This window comes from Drosophila mojavensis, unplaced genomic scaffold (genome assembly GCF_018153725.1).
Source record: "Drosophila mojavensis isolate 15081-1352.22 unplaced genomic scaffold, ASM1815372v1 contig_136, whole genome shotgun sequence".
Classification (NCBI taxonomy): Eukaryota; Metazoa; Arthropoda; class Insecta; order Diptera; family Drosophilidae; genus Drosophila; species Drosophila mojavensis.
In genome coordinates this window covers 23,756,897-23,762,942 of record NW_025318667.1, presented here as the reverse complement: position 1 = coordinate 23,762,942, position 6,046 = coordinate 23,756,897, and the positions used below count along the sequence as shown (strand labels likewise).

The 6,046-nt window shown below is 42.5% G+C and overlaps 1 long non-coding RNA gene across 1 annotated transcript; it reads right to left on the bottom strand.

Moving 5' to 3' along the window:
- Positions 1-4,288: 4,288 nt before the first annotated feature.
- On the bottom strand, positions 4,289-5,766 carry LOC116804724. Its single transcript, XR_004364729.2, has 2 exons — positions 4,921-5,766; positions 4,289-4,817 (listed from the first exon to the last, which is right to left on the bottom strand). It is a non-coding gene; the product is annotated as an uncharacterized LOC116804724 (long non-coding RNA).
- Positions 5,767-6,046: the final 280 nt, after the last annotated feature.

Below are 6,046 nucleotides of genomic sequence, written 5' to 3'. Positions count from 1 at the left end.
TTTGTTGTTGTTTGTTTTGTTTTTTGTTTTTCCCCTCCTTTTTTTTGTGTTTGTTTTGCGCCAAGTCGGAAAATGTTGGCCGGCTGGAATTTGGCGCCGAGCCGAAGTACGCAGCAGCCATATCAAAGGGTTTCCTTTTGATTTTCCCTCTCTCACGCTCTGTCTCTCCCTCTCTATCTCTGTTTCTCTGTCTCTCTCTCTCTCTCTGTCTCCGTGCAACATAAACAAAACCAAAACTTGCCATCATTTTTGCCAAAAAGTTACTTTCAGCCGGGCCAACAGCAGCGCAGGTACAACGCCATGAATGTTATCAAACAGACGCCAAGATAATTGAAAATTGACACCAGAAAAGTTTGCATTTTTCTCTTAATTAAGCTGAATTTGTATTTGAAATTCATTTACGAATTAATTGAGCAAGTGATGCAAGCTTAGATGAGCTGAGAGCAACATATACATATCTATATGTCTGGCTTATCATATGCCCAAATATTTGCTTGGCTCTGTCGGGCATTACTGACTAGCCCATGCTTGTTTAAGACCAAAATTATTCTGCAGCTCAATTGCAAAGGGGTGTGTGTGTGTGTGTGTGTGTGTGCAGATGTCTGTAGAGGATGCCCACAGGGGCCATGGGCATACATGTATAGGGGAAGTATTTTATTTACTTGCAATTGTCTTCTATGGATGGCATCAAGGCAGGCCTCTATGATATACTAGCTGGATAAGCGTTCAGTTATATATAGTTTCTAATATGAGTGGCCGTGCTTCAGGTTGTTTTGGAGGATAATCGAAGAAAGATAACGTAGGATGTCAGCAGGAGAGTCAAGCGAGACAAGAGTCTTAGTCTGTTAAGGTGCGTAGGCATTCCACAGCGGCATGATAGAATATAGAGCATATAGAATATATCTGTATGATCGTTAAATATATAGAAAAAGTTAAGTAAAGGCATATGATTCACCATTTCAACTAATTTCATATATGATATAATCATATTATTATTATTATTCTAGGAGGCCTTTTATTTATTTTCTAATTTTCTTATTTTCACACAGACGCTCTCTCTCATTCCAGTCAAGCTGAAATCTGCCGATAACTTTCTTCTTCTTCTTCTTCTATTACTCAAAAAGGCACGTCACGTATCGACGACCTCCCCAGCCACCGATATAGTTAACTATCGATAGATGTGTATCTATCGATGGTTAACCATAGTGCTGTTCCCTTAAATCTTTTACTAGCCTGCTACATTATTGTTATTATTATTATTATTATAATTATTGTTATTATTATTATTATAATTATGATAATTATTATTATTATATATGCGTACTGCTGTACTCTAAGGTCTCTTCAAGGCATGTTGAAATGAAGGTAAGAGTAATCTTAGTAATCTCTTAGTAATCCCCATAGCACCTTCGATGTAGGCCTCTGTATTAGGCAACTATTGTTTCCTGATGTAAGTGGAACTGATAAATGTAGTATATACCGCATATGCAAGTTGATCGTCACATACTTCATTTTATTCCTCTAAAATGGAATATCCATCAGTCAATCTCTGGCCTAGCATCAATCCTAGCTGCCTGGCTTAAGTCTAAGAGCAAATATGGAATTTCCATGAGCTGAAGCTGTTCGAGTGAATAAAAGCCCCACGCTAGGCATAGCTTAACTTGCAATTATGAATAATCATAAAATAAATCAACTTGAACTGAAGTTTTTAAGTTCTTGTATTTGTCAAGTTTGATCGAAATATTTCGCAGAATGTGAATTTCATACAAGAGCGAGACTGCCGCACAAGGAAGCTATTAAAAAGGCTCTGGCGATGCGCGCCAAAAATGTGCTGTAAAATTCTGCTCGAAAAAAAAGAAGAAAAAGAGAAGAAGAAAACGAAGAGAAAAAGAAGAAAATTAACGCTAAAAGTGTCAAATGAAATGAAATGCCCCAGTGACAAATACGAATATAAACATCAGGGCAGAGTCGCGTACATGCACAGTTAGCTGACACACACTTACACACACACACACACACACACACACACCTGTCACGTGTAGGCCAAATGAAATTGAAATATTCAAGACGTCCCCGACGACAACATAAACTGCAAAGTTCTCTCTGTATATCTAGCCCCAAGCAGCGCATGGGCGTGGCACAAAAGAGAGGGGGATAGGGGGGCTGGTAGGGTGGCTGTCTGTAAGGACGTACGCTGCGTGTCGTTTATATAACGTATTGACATGGCATGACTTGACGCGGCTTTAAATTTAACTAGAAGTGGCTGACAGAGCAGAAGACGCAGCGCATATTTAAAAATGCCTAAGTGGAACGTCTGTTGCTGTATATATATTTTTTTTACATGCACACACACACACACACACACACACACACACACGCACACACACGCAGGTTGGCAGCTTGCTCGTGCGCCAACTGATTAAAGTTAATATGCACTCATATTGGATTATGAGTGCTGTCAAATGAGGTCTAGCTGCGTGCGTGCCGCGGGGGCGGGCTGAGCAGGAAGGGGGGGGGCGGGGGGTTAGGGAGGGGTGCTGACAATGTAAGGCACTCAACTTGAAAGCCTAAAGAAATAGACCAACGCAAATGTGTCGCGAGTGTTAATGTTGTTGCTCTTGTTCTTCACATTGTTGCTGGTTGTTGCTGTTGTTGTTGTTGCTGTTGTTGTTGCTGTTGGTGCTGTTGTTGTTGCTGGTTGTGTGGTTGTCGCTGATGCGCGCTACTTTAGCGCGCTTCGACGCCTTAATAGGCCCGGCTATATGACAGTGAAGTCAATAGGAGCCAGCGCTGCCCCTCCTCAGCCACTTCCCCCACCCAGATCCTCACCCACACACACATCCACAGCTAGCTGCCACTCAGCCGCTCTACGTAAACAACTTAAAGGCGACATACATCAAACGACGCACACACACACACACACACAGACACACACATAAATCTGCCTGTGTGTGTGTGTGCGTGTGTGCACATGTTTCGTTATCCTTGGCAGCTTTCTGGCGGAGCCGAAGTTTGAGCACCATCTAGCAGAAGCGTGCAAGCAAATGACATACTTTTAGCCAAGTTTTAAAACGCGTTAAGGTGCCCAGCGCAGTGTCAGCGACTAAGTGCGTAAAATTAACTGCGGCGGAAGGTGTGAAGCGCCATCTAAGCTTAAGGGAGTTACACACACACACACACACAGAGAGAGTAAGCGTGAGAGCGATGCTTGGGAGAGGAAGCAAAAGACTGCAAGCTGCATCTCTTATGCAGGAGGGAGAAAGAGAACTGCCTGAGAGGGCAGAGAAGAGAAGCCTATTACTTCAAGCTGCAAGAGAAAGAGAGGGACGGCGAGGTAGAGAGAGTAAAAGAAGCCAACTACTGCAAGTTACAAGAGAGAGAAGGGCAGAAAGAGAGAAGCATAGAGGGAGAGGGCAAGAGAAGCAAACTGCTGATAGTTGCCACAGAGTGAAAGAGAGAGGACGAGAAGCAAGAGAGAGAGAGAGAAAGAGAGAGAGAGAGTAAGATAATACAAGAGAGTGAGTAAGAGACAGAAGTACATTAGAGATGGGAAGGAGATATAAGACAGGGAGAGAAAGAGAAGCAAGCTTCTGCTAACAGCAGGACAGCAAGAAGGGAGAAACCAACTCCTGCTAGCTGCAGGGGAAAGATAGAGAAATAGAGAAAGGCAGAGAACCGAATCCCTGCAAGCTGCTAGACAGAGAGAGAGAGAGAGAGAGAAAACGTAGCAAACTCTTGCTGGCAGCAAGACAGCAAGAAAGGAGAAGTCAACTCCTGCTAGCTGCAGGGAAAAGATAGAGAGATAGAGAAAGGCAGAGAACCGAATCCCTGCAATCTGCTAGACAGACAGAAAGAGAGAGAGAGAGAAAACGTAGCAAACTCCTGCTAGCAGCAAGACAGCAAGACGGAGAATCAACTCCTGCTAGCTGCAGGGAAAAGATAGAGAGATAGAGAAAGGCAGAGAACCGAATCCCTGCAAGCTGCTAGACAGACAGAAAGAGAGAGAGAGAGAAAACGTAGCAAACTCCTGCTAGCAGCAAGACAGCAAGACGGGAGAATCAACTCCTGCTAGCTGCAGGGAAAAGATAGAGAGATAGAGAAAGGCAGAGAACCGAATCCCTGCAAGCTGCTAGACAGAGAAAGAGAGAGAGAGAGAGAGAGAGAAAACGTAGCAAACTCCTGCTGGCAGTAAGACAGCAAGAAAGGAGCAGTCAACTCCTGCTAGCTTCACTTTGAGTTTCATCACTTTTTTGCAAATGATTCGAATCGAAATGAATACAAATTGATGTCTGCATCAAGTCACGGGCAAGTCCAGCGGTTGCCAAACGATAATTCTAATCTGAAATCGCGAATTTACATTGCATCTGTGAGTTGAATAGTCGAGCAGAGGAACGGGTAATTTCTGGAGCTGCCCTCGCCGTGGAACAATTGGCAGCTAATGACATTTTCATGGCCTTTGAGGCTGAGGCTCGGTTCATAAACGTTTTCGCTCATTCGACGGGGGCAGGCGAGAGGCTCCATAAAAAAGTTTGCTTAATAACGGTGGCTGCGTCTGCGGCTGTGACGTCAGAGCCTCGACCAAGGAGCGGTATATACATATTCACACATACATATACGTATATATACATATGTTCATTTATCTGTTATTAATTAACGCGGCTAAAGTGGCCAGCGGAATTAGCAGCACTTGCGTCGCCGGTTCTTCTTGTTCTTCTTCTTCTGGCTTCATTCACGGAAATTTTGATTGGGTATTCTTAAAGCTGGGCAGGAGCCGAACGGCAGCTACTGAATATTTATGAAACGCAGCACGGGCGGCACTAAAAACACAAGAAAAAAACATTTCAATATTATAGCCCTTCAGCTGAGAGAAAAGCAAGACAGAGAGAGAGAGAGAGAGAGGGGGATAAATGGCTTACTCACTCAAACGTATGATGAAAACCATGACTCCGAACAGAATGAATGTGTTGCGCACATCGGCAATGCGACGCTTCGTCTCATCCTCATTATCCGGGCAGGGCAAGCGAATCATTCCGATTAATTTATCTTGCGGCTGTGGACTCGATAGAAAATGTGAAATTTTTTGTTTAAATTTAATTTTATTTTTTTTTTTGGCGAAATATTTTCAAATATTGCAGCTCCAACTTGCTGTAGTGTTCAATGTGTAATGAATATTCATGGTGCTCCTGCTCCCCTGCTCTCGCTGTCAACTGTCAAAGGGACTCTGCCCAGGGCCAACTATGATTAGCCGCACACATTTCTCCATCGATGTCCGTAGACTCGACTTTTATTTTGAATTTTGTATGATAAAAGTTGAACGAATGGGGGAAGACAAATGACAAATGATGGACATGCTATTAGGCATATGTATGGCTTATGCATATGGCTTATGGCTTATGGCATATGTCATATCGAGAAAGGTAGAGTTAGAGTTTAGTTGAAGTAGGTATAAGGATTTGATGTCAGCTCAGACTAAAGCACCGACTCTTGCTTGGACTTCTGCTGTTACTTGGAAATCTTTATACAAGACTCCTGCTAGTATTATGAGTTGAGGTAGGTAAAAGAACTGTATGTCAGCTCTGGTCGTACCGATGTGTCGGACTGCTTACCAACTAAATCATCGGCTTTTGCTTGAACTCCTGCTGCTACCTGGAAATCTATAAGAAAGACCCCCCCTAGTATTGTCCATATGGTAGTTAATGGAAACTCAATTTCAAGCTGACTTGGTTCAAGTTCGAGTTACTAAGGATCCGACGTTGCAATAGAGTAAAGATTTGTAGCATACATTACAAACTATGTACATTATATCGTTATAAACCATTTAATTTATTTCCTCTTATACATTAAAAGTTTTCTCAATATTTTTCTGCCTTACATATGTACTTATCTAATCAATGTATTCGATATATACGATGATTTATATCGATAGCAGAGCACGCTTTGATATCAGCAGATGGACATTAAAATGAAAAATACAAAAAATACTATATAAGCGACAAATGGTTCCTCAACATAACCTAATATCAAAGCGTAGCGAAGCTGAAGTTTC